We start from the raw sequence: 20,617 nt of genomic DNA on the forward strand, positions 1-20,617 counted from the left end.
GTTGTGTGCTCTTGATCTCGAGGGCAGTTGTTTTGCTCGCAAGATCGTCCATCAACGAATGCTCGGTTGCAAGATCCTCTTGTAGCTTGGCGAGGCGAGCATCGATGGAGGCACGAAGTGCCGAGTTGTCGTTGCTTAGGTTTTGGCGAAGAGTAGCGAACGAAGTCAACTCCGATGAGACAAAGTTGGCCAATTGCTGAACAATTGGTTCCAAAGATGTCTTGGTGGCATGGGCGCTTTCCTGCAAGGACTTCAGCAGGTCAGAAGCGTTAGAGAATAGTTTATCGACTTTTGCGGTCGCCGCCTCACAGGCTCTAGTGGAGGCATCAATCGCAGCAGTTGCTGAGGCCACCGAATCATGTTGAGCCCTGGAGAAGGCATCAACAATTTTCTGAAGGGCAGCTTCAGAAAGAGAGGACTGCTGGTTGGAAGAGGAGGCGAGAAGTAGGTCAATCTTCTCGTTAAGCTCTTTGAGATGCTTCTTTGTCACTGAAGCATCATCTTCCTCGTCACTCTGAACTTGAAACGGACTATAGTAGACCGAATCAAAGATCATGTGTTCACCACCAAGATAAGGGTTTTCACCATCAGAGGCATTTTCAGGAGATGAAGGGGGGGTGAAGTTGGGGGTGTTGTGGGTTTGGTAGGATCAGGTTGAGTGGGTGTTGGTATAGTTTTGGGTGGTGGTTGAGTATGGGTAGTTTCGGTTGCATGGGTTTCGGTTTGTGGTGGTTCGGTTATGTGAGGTGATTCGGTTGCAGTGGTAAAGATTGGTGGAGGTGAAGGAACTGGGGAATGGGGAAGTTCCATCTCTGGGGTAGGGGACCGAGGTGGTGTGTTGCCTCGTTGAGGAGATTCGTCTCCTTGAGAGCCGTCAGAACCCGAAATCTCACCCTCAGAGTCACTCGAAGAAGAGGGAATTACAAGCTTTCGCTTCTGTTGAGTCTTCCTCCTCTTCGGCTGTGGGGATTGTGCAGCCTTCGGTTGTTTCCTCTTTTTGGGAGAAGGTCCCTTTGGAGCTTTGGACGTTTGCTTCCCTTTGTCTGCCTTTTTGCCCCTGCTCACCGGTTTGTTTGCATCGTGAATCGACCTGAGCATATCTGGTGTCAGTTCCCTTGGACCAGATGGCCTAAGCTCCTTGATCTTCCGAATCAACCTGCTGTCAGATGGCACGTCGCCATACATTGACTCCGGGATGGAGCCAATGAAGGAAAATTTTGATGCATCTGAGACGATGATCTTCTTGGTATGGAACGTACCGATAGAAGACATCGATGCACCGTCAGCAGTAGGAACATCAAATTTATCCATTGCCCATCGTGTAATCAAGATCCAGTACCGGGCCAACGACACCTCAGAGTGTCGGGATGATGAGGAGAGGCTCTGAATAAGCTGTTGCCATAGGACAAACCCATAGTCCAGGTTAATCCCGTTGTAAACCCCGTACATTATTGTTAGGAAGAGACGACTTGCACCGTCAGATCCTGAGCTCCTTTCTGACAAGCCCTTGAAAAGGACGGTAAATAGGCCATTCCACTGTGGCGGCAGGCAAGACTTCTTAAACTTAGCGACAGAGGTGAGAACCTCTGTGTATCCCATGTTGTAAAACATGTTATACAGATGACCAATCTGAATCGTCTCCGGATGAACTCGTGAAGGGTCAACAGCAAACCCTAGCAAGTGACAGAAGCGTTGGCGAGAGACTGAGGTCTTGTGTTCTGCAATCTCGAAAAACACCCGGTCGACGGCCTTGTCGTAGTATGCAGTCGCGTAAACCTGCGATAGGGCCACCATTGGCACAGATTCAATTCTGGAGAGAGTCGGAGCAAGTTGGGAATACTTCAAACATTCTATGACCGGCGACATATAGGAGTCGTACGCCAGTGGGTTAAGATCAATGACCAGACATTGTTGTGGGCGAATGGGAAGGATCTGTGAGGTAGCATGAACGGAAGAGGAATCAGCCATTTTTGCAGGTATGAAGAAGATGATGAACAGGAAACTGTTTGGGAGTATTTGCGCTTTGGAAATTTTGAAGGCGGTAAAGAGGTAAAAGGTGGTGTAGAGGGCTATTTATAGTGGGTGATAGGAGAGAGAAAAATCGTTTCAAATCTCTTATGGAAATTTGAACCGGGTTGTGGAGTGATAGATGGATGACAGTTGAGGCGTGCGATGATCACGTAGGAGAGAGAGTGTCAGGTTCCTAGGATCACGCCGCCCAACAAGCGCCGTTTCAGAGAGAAAAGCCGTTACTATTTCCACACGCGCATTTAATGCCACAGGACAAGAGAGACCTTAAGGTTAAAGGTGGATTCCCGTTAAATTACGATCAAACATTTATTAAGAAATGTTGAAAGGCTTCTTTTAATTAGGCTAAATAAGGGTGGCTTGGAAAAAATATAAAATCTCAAAAGAAAATTAAAAACTGGATCCCAAGGGAAGAAATGTTATGGTGTTTAACAATTTCATAGGAATCACACAAAATAGAATTTGAGATTTTAGTAGGGTACATTCGTCAATCCTTTAGTGAAAACTTGAGCAACTTAATTGTTCACCGTCAATTCATTAGGTGTTGAATTTTGGGTTTCACTCAGATCGTAGTGACACAAGACTAAGATCATAAACACAGATGTTGTGTAACCATAAACCTCAGCGGTCATTTCTGAGAGTCTCAAGGGTTACTATGATGGAACGAGTGTAGTGGAGAAGAAAAATGGAGATGGTGTAAGAGAACGTAGTACCTCTGCTGCGAAAATAAGGAACAAGCAGGAAACTCTTAACTCATGTGAGAAAAGAGTGAGGTAGCTCACGATTAGAATAAATGAGTTAGCCTTATTGGGAAGACAATGTTTGTGTATACCAGGTCATGAAGGCCATTATTCAAAATCTTATGAGGCTTGAGACACATACAACAGCATGCTTCTAGGGACACTTAAGTAATTCATCAAATTTATCCCCATAAACGAACACGAACACACAAGAAATTAAAAAATATTTTTGGAGTTTTTGAGATTAAAAAAAATAAGTAAGACGAAAAGAAAAAAATGAAAAACCGAACCCGAACGTTCGGTTGGTTTCGGTTTAAGAAAACTTCGAAAAACCGAACCCGAACCTTCGGTTGGTTTCGGTTTAGGAAAATTTTGAAAAACCGAACCCGAACCTTCGGTAGGTTTCGGTTTTGAAGAAATTTTGAGAAACCAAGGAATTTAGACAGGCAAGGAAAAAATATTTTTAACACAAGGAAAAACAAAATTGTTCAAGAAATATATAACAGAGAAAGACTACCTTTGAAGTAATGAGCAAGTCAGATAGTTGAACCGAACCCGAACGTTCGGTTGGTTTCGCTTCTTACGTTTGAGGTTGAGATGTAGTGTGAGGTACTGACTCTGATTCCATCATACCTAGCCCTTGCAATATTTTATTGAATAATGCTTCAGGAAGAGCTTTGGTAAAGACGTTAGCCAGTTGATCAGTGGTTCTTACGAAGTGAACTTCGACGTTTCCATCTTCCACGTGATCTTTGATGAAGTGATACCTCAGTGCTATGTGTTTGGTTTTAGAGTGTTGCACTGGGTTATGACAGATCCTAATTGCACTTTCAGAGTCACAATATAGTGGGATCTTCTTCATATTGAGTCCATAGTCTCGAAGTTGACTTTGGATCTAAATCACTTGTGATGTGCAGGATGCAGCTACAATGTATTCCGCTTCGGCAGTAGACAACGACACACACGTTTGTTTCTTGGATTTCCAGCTGACCAACTTCCCGTCAAGGAATTGACAATCACCAGTTGTGCTTTTACGGTCGAGTCCACATCCTCCAAGGTCAGCATCAGAATAGGCTTGAACGAAGAAGCCTGAGTTGGATGGATACCATAGACCTAAGGAGGTGGTTCGCTTGAGATAGCGTAAGATATTCTTCACTGCAAGCATGTGAGGTTCGCGTGGGTTTGCCTGAAATCGAGCACAATAACACACAGAAAACATGATATTAGGTCTGCTAGCAGTTAGATACATCGGTGAGCCTATCATTTGACGATAGAGCGTGATATCGACAGCCGGTTTGTCTAGAGATGGGGTAAGCTTGGTGCCGAATGCCATTGGGACTTTAACTTTTGAGTCTCCCATCATGCCAAACTTTTCTAGGAGAGTCTTCGTGTAAGCTTCCTGATTAATAAAGATGCCTTCGGGTCCCTGTATTATGTTTAAACAAAGGAAAAAGTTAATAGGACCCATTGAGCTCATTTCAAACTTAGTCTCCATCAGCTTTCTGAATTCAGCTGTTAAGCTGGGATTCGTGGAGCCAAAGATGATGTCATCGACATAAATTTGAACTATCATAAGGTGGTTACCTTCCTTTTTGCGAAAGAAGGTTGGGTCAACCGAACCTTGTTTAAATTTAGACATCTTCAAAAATTTTGTAAGCGTTTCATACCAGGCTCTCGGAGCTTGTTTGAGGCCGTACACAGCTTTATCCAGAATATAGCAATGATTTGGATGCTTTTCGTTCACGAACCCAGGAGGTTGCTCCACATACACAGTTTCTTCGAGTTCTCCATTGAGAAATGCACACTTGATGTCCATTTGGAAAACCTCAAAGTTTTTGTGAGCAGCATAAGCCAGAAATATTCTAACAGATTCTAGCCTAGCTACTGGAGAGAAAGTCTCTTCATAGTCTATCCCTTCCTCCTGACAGTATCCCTTTACCACCAGACGAGCCTTGTTCCTTATAACATTACCTTCCTTGTCCATTTTGTTCCTAAAAACCCATTTGAGACCCACAACCGAAGCATCTGGAGGAGTTGGAATGAGGCGCCAGACTTTGTTCCTTTCAAATTCGTTCAGTTCATCCTGCATTGCTTGAACCCAATCAGAGTGATCTAGGGCAGTGTTAACTGTCTTCGGTTCAACTTTTGATACGAATGAGTTAAACATACAAAACTCAACCTTTGAAAATAAGGATGTCTGTTTTGCCTTCAGTTGTGATCGGGTCAGAACCTTTTCAGATACATCACCAACTACTTGAGAGATAGGATGATCTCTGGTCCATTTGATAAGAGGAGGGTAATTCGGATCAAAGGTTGGGTCTAGTTCAGCATTAATCATTTCTTCTGGCTCAGATTGGCTATCGTACTCAAGCGTCATATCATTATGTTCCCCCTCAATTGATGAGCTTTGAGAAACATGAGGTGCAGGTGTCTCTTGTGGTGCTGAGCTTCCAGGCGTTGAAGCACCTTCGGTTGGAGAGGTTTCATCGGTTGGAGAAGCACCTTCGGGTGATGAAGGACCTTCGGTTGAAGTGGTAGAATTTGGCTCCCCCTGGACTTGTGAGCTTGGCTCCCCCTCGACTTGTGGGCTTGGCTCCCCCTCGAGTTGTGGGCTTGGCTCCCCCTCGACTTGTGGGCTTGGCTCACCCGCGACATGAGCGTTGTTGGAAGGAGAGTCATTAGTGGTCGATCCTACTTCATGCATTCTTCTTGCAGCATCTTCGACAATCTGCTTCATATGATCAACTTTGTTGTCTGCTGCACCTGCTTCGGAGAGTGAAGCTTTCTCTGGTTCGTCAAAGAGCTCCAGAAATGTCTCGTATAAATTGGCGACCGAGACTGTGACCTGGCCAGTTAGAGGAAAGATTTCCCCAGCGGTGTCTTCTTTGGCCTGTAGCTTCTTGACATAGCTATCGTCAAAGGTCACATAGTATGTCTCTTCAATCCTTCTCGAACGCTTGTTTAGGACCCTGTACGCCTTGGATGTGAGCGAGTAACCCAGAAAAGTTCCCTCGTCGGCTTTGACATCAAACTTGTTGCGGTGTTCTTTAGAATTAAAGATGAAACACCTTGAGCCGAACACATGGAAAAATTTCACATTGGGCTTTCTGTTGTTTAGTATCTCATATGGAGTGAGCGTGAAACGCTTGTTGAGATAGGACATGTTCTGTGTAAAACAAGCAGCCGAAATAGCGTCAGCCCAAAAATAAAGAGGTAAGGAAGCGAAACTTAGCATAGTTCGGGCAGCTTCACACAAAGATCGGTTTCGTCTTTCGACTATTCCGTTCTGTTGCGGTGTGTAGGGAGCTGAGAAATTGTGACTTATTCCCTTTTCTTCAAGAAACTCTTCAAACTCCTTGTTCTTGAATTCGAGACCATTGTCGCTCCTGATGTTGCGGACGACCTTCTTGAGCTGTATTTCAATTTGCTTGATAAACACTTTCAGCTTTTGAGTCGCTTCAGATTTGAGCTTTAGAAAGAATACCCATGTAAATCGTGAAAAGTCATCAACAATAACAAGAATATACTTGCTACCACCGATGCTTTCGATAGATGAAGGACCACACAAATCGATATGAAATAATTCGAGTGGTTCAACAACTTTTGTGTTGATTATAGATGGGTGACTTTGACGACTTTGCTTCCCCATTTTGCATGCAGCACACAAATGATCTCTGTTGAATTTGAGCAATGGAAGACCCCTAACATGACCTCCAGTGACAAGTCGGTTGATATCTTTAAAATTAAGATGAGAGAGTCTTCGGTGCCACAACCAGCTTTCGTCGGATTGAGCTTTTGATAACAAGCATATAGCTGGGTTTCCTTTGATGGGTTTAAGGTTTAAGGGAAACATTTCACCCTTTCGCTCTGACTTGAGAATCACTTTCTTTGTCCTTTTCTCTATGATTTCAGAACCTTCATCATCGAATGAGACTTTAAGACCTGTACCTCCAACAAGCTGAGATACACTAATGAGGTTGTGTTGGAGTCCTTCCACATAAGCCACCTTCCTTATAGTAAAGTCCCCATTTGTTATCATCTCGTATCCCTTTATGGTGCCGAAAGAATTATTTCCAAACTTGACGTTGCCACCATTTGCAAGAGATCTGTATTCCCTAAGCTCCTCTTTCCTCCCTGTCATGTGACGTTAGCAGCCACTATCGATGTACCATTCTTCGTCGAACTGCTCGTCACTTATAACCTGCAAAAATTAGGTAGATTTAGGAACCCAAAGTTTCTTGGGTCAACGTGAGCTTTTCATGGGAACTGGAACAGTAAGAGAGATGTCAACTAGATATGTTCGTTTTATAAGAGTTGTTTCATATTTCTTTTTAATGGTAAAAACTTTTATTTTGTTAGGATTGGGTGTGTTCGGTTTGGACTCTGGTTTGGATTCATTGACCTTCTGCTTTCCTTTTTGTTCAACTGACGAATGAGATTTTTGAGAACAAGCGGAATTAGCTTTAGAGCAAGATGGAGATGAATCGGTGGAAGTAGAAGAATTAGAAGAACGAGAAGAATTAGAATGAGAGGGTTTGGATTGAGAGGATTTCCTGGCTGGAGACTCTAGGTGACCCTTTTGCTTTTGATCGTTGGGGGGACCGACCTTAGAGTTTTGTTTTCTTTTGACTATCAACCGAACCTTTTCCTTCGGTTGATATTTTCTCGTGAACCGAACCTTGGCTTTCGGTTGTTGTGACTTTCAGGCTTTCCTACAGGATTGTTTTCATACTTTAGATTCTTGTCTTGGTGTGAGAAATATGCATTCTGGGAATGCCAGAATTGTTTCCTTTCAGAAATGTTCTTCCTGTATCTATTGTTCCTTTCTCTCTTCCTATTCCTCATCTGTTGAGGTTGATGATGAACATTCGCTTTCGTTTTCGGTGTCTCCTTGGCTGGTTCCTTTTGAACTGCAGGAGTTTTACTTTGAGCCGAAGGAGCAGAGGGAATGTCTGTAGAAGTTCCACTTTGAGCTGAGGGAGTAGAGGTAGTGTGTTCTTTTGCCGAACGATCATCCTCCTGAGGAATATCTTTTGTACCACTGGTGCTTGGCTCATTGAAATTATCCGGCTTATTCAAGGGTTCAAGTATGTACCTTCCTTTGCTCTTCTAGGAAGTTCTTTCAGATAAACCAATGGTTTCGTTTGCATTATCTATTGGAGCTTCCCAGAAGTACTCATCGCAACCATCAGCATTGTCTTCGTTTACAATAGCTGTGAGTTCAGCTGTTTGATGTTCGGTAACTCCTGTCACCTTGTATACTTGATTCGGAGTGGTCCTGACCTTTTGATACACAACTGCTTTCTCAACTAATATCGGGGACTTTTGATGGGACAATCGAGCGAACTCCACTGAATTTTCAGAAATAAGATTCTTGTGGTTTTCAAGTTCATTTTTAATAAATTCTGAGCAGTCAACCGTGTCCTCTACAGAAATTTCACTCATGTTTTCGTCCTCGTTAAGCTCAGATGCATTTTAAACATCAATTTTGTTTTCTGAGCTTACGTTGGCGTTTAAAGAGTCAAATTTTTGCATGGTTTCGGTTCTCAGTTTGAGTCTGTCATTTTCATCCAAAAGGTTTTTAAGCATGTCCTTGTGGTCCTTGGATTTAATGAAGGACTCAATTTTGTCCAGTCCATACATGTAGGTCGGATTGACATCATCAGACGATATCACACTCTCACAATTGTAGGCTTCGGCATCGATTTCATCCTCCTTAAATTCTAGGAAGGGCAAAATCATGCGATGGATCTTTTGGCCTATTTCACAATCCAAGTGAAGTTGTGTAATATTAGAATACAAACGTTTAGCAATTAAACAAAAAACATTCCGCTGTTTTAACAATTTTAAATTGTCTCTTTGCAAATAAATGTTTTCGTCTTTAACTTTAACTAATTCCGACTCCTTTAACTCGATCCACATTCTCCGCTCCTCACTCTTCGACGCCACCATGCTTAATTGATCAGTTAGGTTAGAATTGGTGACTCGAGTTTGAGTTAAGCTACTATCTAGATGAGAAATTCTTGTATTAACGTTTTTTAGTTCTTTCTCATATGAGAATGGTGGTACTTTGGATGAAATAAAAACAGATTGTACCTTCTTTATCAGTTCATCGAGCTCATTGAACTACTGGCTAAGTGGTTTGGCCGTAAAGCACATGTCCTCCTGTACCTTCGGTCCATCGCTTCCTCCATCGGTGTTGTATCCCCTCATTTGAGATATGTCAGTCACCATGAAGCATCTTCCTCCACTGCTTTCCTCCTTAGCCACATAAGCCTTTCCATGGGTAGGCTTCCTCACTTCATCGTCTTCTGAGTCGGTAGACCAAACTTCCGTGCTACCGAACTCGTCATCTTTAACCGAACCCTGCACAATGAGAGCATTAATAGAGGGGTTAGTGGTAGACTTCTTCTTTCTCAACTCGTCCAATCTTTTCTGCAACATAGCTTCCTCATCATTTCCATCATCCTTTTCAGCCATCTTCTTAAGGACACAGTCCTTAGCATAGTGGTTTTTCCCACCACAGTAGAAACAGCTTACTCTGGAATCGCCATCCACCTTCGGTTCCTTCTTGTGCTCCTTAGCCTTCGGTTCATTGTTCACCTTTTCAGAGCTGTAACTCCCCTGCCAGTTTCGGATTTTGTTGCTGGGGAATCTCTTCTTTATGAACCTCTTGGGATTGGACACCATCATGGCATAATCCTCAGATGTGAGATCATATTCCTCCAAGTTGAGGTCTTCATCCTCCATCACAGCTTTACTTTTAGATACGATGGCCAACGAACCAAGACTAGAAACGACGTTCTTTTCTTGCACCGCAATCTTCTCTTGGGACTTAAGAATACCCACCAGTTTCGCCAAAGAGTATGATTTAAACTGCTCATGGGCTTTGACTATGGAAACTACTGCTCTCCATTCAGACCTCAGTCCGTTCAAGAAAGTAACCTTCTGTTCGATAAGCTTCCTTTCAATATCGTGTTTGATCATCTTGCTGAGAAGATGATTGAAGCGACCAAACGTTTGGGTCACCGTTTCTTCGGCTCCTTGCCTGAATTCTCCAAACTCAGATAAAAGCAAAGTTTGAATGGAATGTTCAAGATCCTCGTCTGTAGAATACAGTTCACGAAGTCTATCCCAAACTTCCTTTGCTGTCGTGCATGAGTTGACCAACCTGAATGTGTTGGACTGAAGGGCGAATCTGATCAACCTTAACGCCTTAATATTGCACTGGAATTTATCCTTTTCATCTTGTGCAATATCCTTACGTCCTTTAGCAGATCATTGTACTCCTTTTGTGTCTTGATGATTCTGGACGATGCAGAATGAGAAAATGGTCCATTAATGATGGCTTCCCATATGAGGTACCCATTATCCTCTGATCCAATCACGTAGTCTTCAAAGTGATGCGCCCATACTTCATAGTCATGGGTGTATAAGATTGGAATCTTTGTCGTCGAACCGATGCTGTTGGAAATATTAATAAGGTTTGATTGCGTCGCGTCCATTATAATCGTAAAAACCTGTTCAACGATCAGACTTGTAATAAAGCAGATTATGGCAAAACAATAAATATCAAGATACGTCAATAAAGAGATGACGGCTCAATAAATATTGATGATTGCGGAAAAACCCTAATGGAAATCTTTTTCACAGTAAAGATGTGTATTGATTACACAACCTTCTGCTTTGATACCAATTGATGAGATTATGCTAACCTTTAATCTACAAAGATCGATTAGATCTTGAACAAGTATATAAACATAAAACAGTATGAACGCAATAATAAGAACAAGTCAAGATGAAATCAAACGTGTCGAATGATTAAACAAAATCCTCAGAAGAGCTCTATTAGGAACATCAACTGTAGAGGATTGGAAGGTTACAAGAACGATTAAAGAAACCTGTTATCGTCTAGATGAATCGCTATTTCGTAGATCTCTAAAAACATTAACCTAATATGCATGCAAGCATAAACTTATATACAAAACATAAAAGGTTCTCGGTTGGACAGGCCCAAACCGGAATACAAAATAACTTATGCTATCGAGCCCAAAAGACGCAATCTTCAAAATAATCTTCAGCCCAACAAATAGAATATACACTCTGAGGTGCGAAAACACTTCATTTCAAGTGTTAGGAGTGACCCGGGTAGCATCTAAGGGTGTGTAGGGCCTAGATAAGGAGTTTACTCTTCAAGAGTAAGCCCTTAGAGGTGTTTACGGTCCAAATACCATGTCCCCATGAGTTTACAGCCGTAAACTCATGGGTGGTGTGCTTTTGGATGTTTGAAGGCCTTACAATGCACAAAGGAAGGTTCTAGGGTTGATTCCATAGCTTAGGAAGTGATCGGGACTTGATTGGCCTTGGAAAAGGAGTTTATTGTTCTTGAATGGCACTTGGGGAGTTTACTACCATAAACACATGAGTTTACGGCCGTAAACTCATGTTTTTCCATGAATCATGTGTTTTGGTGGTTGTAGGTTAAGCATACAAGGTGTTTAGGGCACTTAAACACCCCATTGAAGGTGTTTATGGTTTTGGGAGACCTTCTTAAACTGTAAACTCAAGTGTGGCACATTTCTATATGTTTTGGTGCATCAAATGAAGGAGTACAAGGTTCTAGGCACTCATGGAAGCCTTTGGAGGTGTCTAAGGGGCATTTTAACACCTTAAAAGGTGTTTAAGGTCCATGAAGATGTGTTTACGGTTCAAGAAGGTTCTTGGACCATAAAATCATGTTTACCACACAAATGATATGATTTTGGTGCTCAAATCTCGTGCATGCAAGTCCTTAAGCCATATCTAAGCACTAGAAGGGATTTGGAAGGGTTTTAGGGCTTCAAAACCCCTTTAAAGGAGTTTATGGTTTTGGGAGGTGTTCCCAAACCATAAACACATGTTCTTGATGGTTTTGGGTAGTTTAAACAAAGACTTGCTAGATAAACAAGCTAAGAAACATGCTAGGATTGATTACTTACCAAATTTAAGCTTGAAAGTGGTGTTTTTGGCCAAGTTTCGAGTTTTAGAGAGAGAGTAGAGAGAGAAAGTTGTGAGGTGGGTAAAAGTCTTTAAAGGATGCCCAATCAACCTTTATATAGGGGTTGGGTTTGAGACCCGGTGGAAATCTACCCGATACCGACGTTAAACCGGGTTTAAAATTCTACCCGATTAATTTGCCGTAATTACAACTTAGTCGTAAACAAAATTTTCCAAATAAATAACGAGGTTATTTTATGCTTTTCTAATGGGTTTGGACACTCATGAGTCCATAATAAAAAGTCCCCAATTTAATTAATTTAAACCAAAAGTTAACCGAAAAATTGGAATACGACCGGTTTTATTAATGGGAACGGGTTACGGTGACGGAATAAATTATGGGTTGTCACAAAATACGTAACAAGCAATTTGAAATGAATACACAAATTCTCAAGACACAAAAGAATCTGAGACAACAGAATCAAATCTGATGTGAGGAGGTTGAGGGTTGACGAGAATTGTATCAGTCATAACATTCAGGTACCGACGTGCTTCCTTTGTGGTAATCTAAAATGTACTATTTTTAATCTTTTGATTTATCAAATTATTATTAAACTTTCCAAATTTCTTAGTTAATAGCGATGCTCAAAATTGTACCCCCTTTTTATTCTCTATTGAACCTTCAATTCTAATCTTTGAGTTAAAACTTAATTCTCATTGCAGACTTCTGCTACTTCTGGGTTTATATACTAAACCCAAGGTAAAATCTTTACTTTTATTATAACCACAATTCGAATGGTCATAGTCTAATAACTTTCCGCATAACGCAGGAAACATACAACAAACCAAAATCTCGTCTCTAATTGTATAATACTATTATGTAAGTAGCCTTCCTTCATGTTCTAATGTAATATAATCATATTCTAGTATGTAGCACTTCTTGCTACAACATTCTTTACTATAACAGTGATTGCGATACTTTTATTGATCGCCTTGATTATCTTTCATTTCAATTTCGTGGATTAGGTTAGATGTTACATCGATCTTCGTTCTCTGAACCATGTAACATACTTGTCTATTTCGGACTTAGTTTTATATGACCACTAGAATCGGAAAAACAATCATCCTCTGAGTCATTACCGAAATGATGTTAACGATATACATGAATAAAACGGAATCAATTACTAGCTTCTTGGTAACCTTGTGACTTTCCTTAATCCAAGTGTGAGTCCTGTGCTTCTGGTAGTATAGGCCTCTACTACCATTCACACCTACTCATACTCGTCCCAAATATTGTCTCATAGTTTTTCCAAGTTACCATTCAAAATACAAAGCAATTTATCACACATGAGTGTGTTCAAACAAGTACATATAACAATTTCTTTTAGACTCAATTAAGGATTTCACGTTTCTATCAAACATATCTTGGATTTCTTGTATTCCCCTTCTAGGATTCTTCTCATGAATATGCTCAATCTAGCATATTATAATACTTTTCCTAGATCAATATGGATTTTACTTTCAAATCTTCATATAATTTCTTTCTCGGGTAGTGTCTACTCTACTAGACATGTAATACCAAAATTTACTCTTGCCAATGTGAAGACAAACGGTTTCCAACTACCTGCATCATCTCCTAACTCATATAATTCACCATGCACATTTGTTTATTTCATTATCCTTTCTTGGCATCGTCATTCTTGTATATGAGTAAGTCTTCTGCTCTTAGGTGTATTCTTTTAAGTCTACTTCATAGGAGTCTATCCTAAGAAGTCTGCATTATAGCTGCATCTCAGCAAGCGCTACTAGCTTTAACTTGGTTCTCTGTCATTTCTAATTACAACATCTTTTCTCATACAATACTATGAGTGTATTGCTTCTTCAACTAAGCATTCTACCTTACTTAAACAAGTAAGTTTCTTAACCTTTTACTACTAAATGACTCAATTCACCATCCTAATCTTGTATGTTAAAGTCGACTTAACACACTATGGAACTTCCATAAGGATGTGATAGAAGTATGTCATCACTCAGTATTAATAAATACTAAGTGCACATCATTCTTCCAAAGATGTTAATATATCATTAAACATACTTTGAAGGTAAAATACGACTCTATAGGTACTAATACAATATTTACGATAACACTTCATAAATATAATTCTAAGATATCTTTCGATCGTTTATCAACAAACTTATCGATGTCGACTATCATAAGTCTCTTTATCACTTCGAAAAGTTTCACGTAAATTCTAATACATAAATTCTTAAAAATCTTATCTTCTAAACCAAGGTCGGCAACATACCTTAAACTTTCTCAAATAATAGCAATTATAGATAAGCACTCTAAGGCATGCTATATTCATTTATCATTTAGCACATATTAGAATATAAGGCATATCTCTTCTTAATATTCTAGTGCTTGACTCCATTTAGGTATTTGACCTAAAATATATCGGATACATATCGTATCATCTTCACTGAACAATTCATGTTTAAGTCTAGAAATTCTCAAAATTTCTAGTTTACTTAAACTAATTTTCTGAAAATTCTGAAGTAACTTAGTATCTTAGAGTACTAGGGTTTATCCCAATCCCCTACTTAAGTATTTCCTACGCTTTGTATCCATATATTTACTATGAATCCGTTCATATATTGAACTTCCAACAGTTTAAGTTTAAATACCAATCTGTGATATTTAGTTCACTTAAACTATTGCTCTGATACCATGATTGAAAGACCCACACTTTCATAATATTAAAACAGTTGTTACTCCAAAACATGCTACATGCACATTCACAAACAATATTTTACATTGATAATTTATTTACAAACGACTGGATACAAACCGACTAAGTTTAAGTTTATTACAAAACTACCCAAGATATTGTATATTTTATACATACTAAAAATTAAATACAAAAGTAATAGTATAAACTATTTTAATTCTTCCAATAGTATAAAACTATACTGGATGCTTATTTCCTGCAATATATTAAAACATTGAGAGGGTAATCAGTGACGCTTAGTGAGTTCAATAATATATACAATATAACGTTATGCCATATGTATACATCAATATGGCATAAACAAAGATGAACAACAAAGACATATGTGAAATCATGTGACATGCGTTCATATCAATCAAAGACTTTATTCAAAGATATAATTTTCAATGCTTGATATACATCAATAAAGTTTAGCCCAAACGACATAGAAGACATTTAAATTCATGATTATCATTTTGCTAGCATATACAGGCTTTTAGCCCTACCTAGCTCATTACCAATGCCAAAAGTTATACGAGTCATGCTTTACATGGTCAAAGGAACAAAGCCAATACCAAAAATATTACAAGACATGCTCTACATGATCAAAGGTATATTACCAATATGAGACTTGCTCTACATGGCCAAAGAATCATAGTCAATACCATAATATCACAGGAAAATAACCCGAAATAATAATACTGAAAAGCACATAGCACATATAACACATAACATACAATTGTTCCTATATATTGAACTCACCTTGAAATAACCGGGGGGTTAAAATAGTAATTTGGGTAGCACTTCAGCTCTAAATATAACTTTCCTCGTTGAAAACCGGGAGATTTTTTGAAAACCGGGCCTTGCGAAGGTGGAGTGGCAAGTACTATATGCGAGTTTATCCGAAATTCTCGGATTTTAAGCCAAATTCTTCCAAAATTCATAAATTTCGCATATGAGCTCCGTTTTTGACGTTCTTTATATGCACGCGTAGGTAAAATTATGCTCTACAACTTTCATTTAGACTTCATCGCCTAATTTTGATTTTATTTTTGATAATATTATTGTTAACAGACCGGGATAGGAAAATCCGGTAAAAATTCATAACTTCATCCGACATTCGTTTTCGTCAGACTTTTTACCGTTGTACTATTAATGACGAGACCTTCAATTATCGTTTAGGTTGTGTTGTCTAAAAATCACTCGATCTAAAATTTGAGTTTTTAGTTGTCTACTGCTAAGCTGAAACTTAGAAAAATCATAAATTACTCATACAAAGTCAGATTTTGGCATTCTTTTTATCGAACTTTTAGGTTTAACGAATACTACGACTTTCATTTAGATTACTAAGGCTAAAAAGTAGTTTATCAAAAACTCACTTTTTACGTCATACGGTATCATGTCGGTTTTGTCGCGGAGCTTCGATTGGTCATAACTTCTTCGTTATAACTCGAATTTCGATGAGGTTTTCACATAAATGTTTCGAACCAGATTCTATACAACTTTAAATAATAAAATTTCACTTATTTTAAATTCTTTATTGTCGCTAAATTTCACTATTTGGCTTTTAACTGAAATCTCATAAGACTCCCAATATTTTATGAGTGATTCTAAACATAGATTTACTTTATTTCTAGTAAAAACCATCTGTTCGAACTCAACATTCAAATTCACATAATATTTCGTAATATTATTCGCTTTTGTAATTTACAATACACGATAACTGAACGTGTATATTACACTGTAGCAAAGGGATAATTGATAAACTAACCTTATACACCAATTGTAGCTTTAAGCTTTTTGGGAATTAGGCGTTGATAGAATGGCACAAACAGTCGTATGGTATTAGGGGCAGTGAAATGTTGATAAACATTCACCACTTTCTATATCAGTTTAATATGAGTCTTGCGCAAGTGGGAGATTGAAAGATCTAGTATGCACAAGAGTCATATTAAAATGATATTGCTAAATAACATATGATATTAATGGGTCACACTAACAACAACTTGATATAATTGATTATTTATTAGAAATTGATTTTAATAAATATCCAATAAAACTCTTATAATTAACTTGGAAATTATTTGTTTCATGGAAATAATAATTTTCATTAGCAAGTAACATTATATTATTTCATATGGTATGAATTAATAAGTCATGCACAATTTTTTGGACTAGTTGAAAACCTTTTGTATTTTACTCAATAGACAAAGTTTATATTTTATAAACCTTGAGTTTATAAAATTTAAACTAAATTTCTTATTCTTTAGGCAATTTTCGAGATTTATAAGAAGTGTATGACTTGTTTAATCATGCTTTAAAGGCATGAGAAATATGATTATGACAATGAGGACAAGTTTGCTTAATGTGGTAGGACTAATGGTTAATACCTTCACTTTTTGCATATAAATAAGAGGCTTGCATTTGGCTAAGAGTGCTAATCCTTCACTTCTTGCAAATGGCTGAAACTTTTCTCTCCCTCCCATTCTCTCTAGTTTTGCTTTAAGACTTGGAGATTACTTGCATTTATACTCTCTTGAAGTTCATACTTTGGTTATGAACTTCAAGATTAAGAGTTTAAGAGTTTATGGACTAGCATATACATCAAGATGAGTCACTCCATTGGACCCTTCATTGCTTTGGCCTTCGTACTGCCTTTTCCCCGTCATCGTTCGTCCACCGTCGTTCCTTGCCATCATTTGTATCCCGTTTATTTGACCAAGCAATAAATGAAGTTAGAGTCACATGAGCCCTAAATTCAGTTTATTTTAATAAATGGGTTCAATGCTTGGGGGTTTGGGACTTATTTTAAATAACTAGTCCACTAAACAAATACTACATGATACAAAAAAAATACTACATGATATAAACTATATGATTTTTATGTGACACTATATATTATAACAAGCAGATTACAAAACTTTGTAGTATTTTAAGGATTGAAGCTATTACTATTAATTTATATTTATTTATTTAAATACATACACTTTATAGATGTACATTTGTTCATTACTTTGAAACATACATCTTTGTAAAAGCTAGAACATTACACTTTTACATACATACCAAGCATACTCAGCTTTTATAAACTTTATACAATGATATTCATTATGTCTAGTGACTTAACCAAAATTAAGTTAGGGCTGAGAGCTATTCACATACTTTTTAGCTAAGGGATTTTTAGTGAGGCTATATTCATTATCTGAGTCTAAACATTTAGCATATCCACACTAGTATAACTGTTAATCTTCGAAGTGAGGCATATGTATAAATCTATACGGGTTTGACATCCCCACGTACGGTTACTAACTACAACCTTGATCGATTAATCGAAGCGAGTGGTAAATGTCTACAATTGTTACTACAACATCCAAAGAAGCGTTGAAGGGGGTACATTCAGTCACATATCTCGGTTATTGGACTCACTATAGATATCTACTAGAATATCTCTCTTTCACTACAAACCATGGGCTTGGTTGCCTTAAAAACTATTTTAAGTATGGAGTTGCTTATGTAACCGGACAGTTTGGTTTTCAAGGATATTTAAAGATTCTTTACAAACACGATTTTTAATTATTGATTACTTATACAAAGATACATTTTGGCTTTCAAAGACTCTATGAAAAGACATTTTTAACTATAGTTATACATACAAAGATAATACCTTTTAAATTTTTTAAAAGTATTACTGCTACTAGTAGAAAACCTGTAACTCTTACCAACCTTGTGTTGACCTTCAAAACTACATGTATTCTAATAAAATCACTAAACAGATATTCAAGACGGATTATATATATGTGACCTAATTTACTTGCTGTTGTATAATATGCCTATCTATTAAGGAAATTCATGCACTATTATTATCTATAAACTCCTTGTATTCAAATATTAAGATGGACCTTGAACACTACTTTGTTTATAATTATACTTGTGCTATATATTTAGTTTACCAATGATCCGTGAACTTAGTCGCACAGCCCGACGTGTTCCGCTGCCTCAGCCGGTTATGTGACGGATTGGTATAAAAGCTAAATTGGCTATAAAGAACTCGTATCCTTGAAAAAGAAATACAATTAAAACAACTAGCTTCTAATAAAAGTATTATTATTATTATTATTATTATTATTATTATTATTATTATTATTATTATTATTATTATTATTAATTACACTACTTCTTGGCTACTTGCGGTATGGAGAATCTGGTTTGAATGGCTGCACATGGTTTTTGGATTTTAGAATGGCTTAATTGCTAAAATGCTCCTGCCCTCTGGTGTTTCTTGTCTAGCCCTCATCTATACTTGTTAGTCTTGGAGTACAGAACAAAATTTAATAATACTACAAACCCTACCAGCAATAATATATAAGAGTTAAATATACTCTGACCCATGATGAGAACACTTAATAAAACTCTAACATACCTTCAACTAAAACTACCAACTCAACCCTTTAGGTCAAACGCCTCAACTAAGGTTAGTACCATACATAAGCCATACCATAAATAAACATGAAATGTATGCCTAATTGCCTATGTTATTTATGGTCAGGCCGGTGCATAACCATGCTTGAGCATAGAGTTTGACAGACTACAATGGTGGACAATTTTTGAGATTGAAGGATATTCACAAGATTTGCTGCAGAAACCCAGTACCTTAGAAGCCTTATATCAACCGCAAAATAGCATATGCATTTTAATACTTAAAAATCTGGGATAACATCAAAATTTTCCTAGTTTGCCTAAAATTAAATAAGAACAAAGAAGCAATAGATCCACTACTGTCGTAGTAGTAATACCCTTAGTTCCCAATTGATCATTCAGTAGTCTCCAAACATCTCTCTCTATCATTTGAAATCGGTAGGATTTAAATTATCTCTCCATGATTTGAAAATCTATAGGATTTCTTGCACCGATCACTCTCAATAGTTTGCAACCTTACCATGAGAGGATTGTAGGTGACTACTTACACCTCCTGATTTAATGACCTCGCAAACCTTTTCCTTGGAAAGGTGAACCCGAAATACAAAGTGACCGAAAGGTATATCCAGGGATTAGCTTCAATAGTTTAAGGTCTGGTTAGTACATCCATACCCACTATATTTGATAGTGATAAGCAATTGACCTATCAATATATTGAGTAGTATATCCTTTAGGGTACCACGACCCCATAAACTAAAAAGAACCAGGTTGGGAGTACTAAAAGGAAGTTCCATGACAATTGAAAGGGGAACTTCAAACATCGCAAACCCAATCCAAAACCTATGGATGTGCACATCACAATCACAAACACTCCTACTCAGTCAAAGCCCTGCCTTAGGAAGTTACCCCATAGTACCAAGTGCAATTTCCACCATGTCGTAAATTGCATGGTTTATAACATCTATAGCTTGAGAGGTCATGTGACAACCGTTAAAATTTGAAATAGTTCTAGATTTTAATAAACTTAGTTGCACATGTAGGCACGACACGTACTAGACTTTTTAACTAGGAGTTATGTTATAACCTACTAGAAACTTGGAAACAAGTAGAAACGAAGGATAGTGTACTTAGATTTCACATTGGTATGTGAATTCTAAAACTACTTAACTGTAATGACTATCCATATTCATGTCATTCCTTGAATTGAACATCTTTGTATGAATCATGTAGACACATGATGCACCTGAAATACAAGTAGAACTTAGGTCAAAGTCTCATATAATCTTAAGTCAAAGTTAAAAGTAGGACTAGTATACTTCATTCATCAAATTCACTTGAATATCGAAACCACTACATAGAATGCCAATAAACCGATAAAAATAAATTACAAACATTATTTCTAACTTGAATATGAGTTAGTAAACACAAAAGTAATTTGAAGTCTCAAAGATTCAATTTAAGTAATTTGAAGTCTCAAAGATTCAATTTATTTTGATATCCAAAGATTTACAAACTCTCAAAAACCGTAAAAGTCATAAAAACATAAATTTATGAAGTTTTATATTAAAATCCCATGAAAAATTTTATAAACATTGTAATATCAAATTAATATATTTAAAATGTGGAAAGATAATCAAGGAAATTAATTTAATTCATTAACATTAACCTTACTTTTATAAGCTAAAAATA

This window comes from Lactuca saligna, chromosome 4 (assembly GCF_052625555.1).
Source record: "Lactuca saligna cultivar CGN05327 chromosome 4, ASM5262555v1, whole genome shotgun sequence".
NCBI lineage: Eukaryota > Viridiplantae > Streptophyta > Magnoliopsida > Asterales > Asteraceae > Lactuca > Lactuca saligna.